The sequence below is a fragment of the Eimeria mitis genome, genomic scaffold (assembly GCF_000499745.2).
Source record: "Eimeria mitis Houghton genomic scaffold, Emh_scaff3655, whole genome shotgun sequence".
Classification (NCBI taxonomy): Eukaryota; Apicomplexa; class Conoidasida; order Eucoccidiorida; family Eimeriidae; genus Eimeria; species Eimeria mitis.
Window position 1 is genome coordinate 2,928 of NW_013571998.1, and position 522 is coordinate 3,449.

Genomic DNA, 522 nt, shown 5'->3' on the forward strand with positions numbered 1-522 from the left:
CAGCAAAGAAGCAACCAACCCCAGACTCAATCATCCATTCGCATATGCGACCTGCAGCAGCAGCAGCAGCAGCAGCAGCAGCAGCAGCAGCAGCAGCAGCAGCAACAGCTAATAAGACTGGTGTTCCTGCGGAGGAACGTGCCCCACTCATACCCGTCGACTACCAGCACTATTACCAGCAGCAGCAGCAGCAGCAGCAGCAGCCGTTGCACCAGCAGCAGCAGCTTTAGCAGCAGCAGCAGCAGCAGCAGCAGCAGCAGCAAGGTGTTAAGGTGTACGTACAGCATGTAGGTTTCTGATGGCTGTATGTGGTCTATGCGGAGGAACTGCTCCTCAAGGTTTGCTGCAGCTAGAGCTGCACATACACCCAAACAGCAGCAGGAGCAGCAGCAGCTGCTGCAGCAACAGCAACAGCAACAGCAACAGCAACAGCAGCAGCAGCAGCAGCAGCGGCAGCTGTCTGTACACTGCAGCTGCCTCACCTGCTGCTATTTTCGCCTGCCGTCTATCCCACAGCTGCAG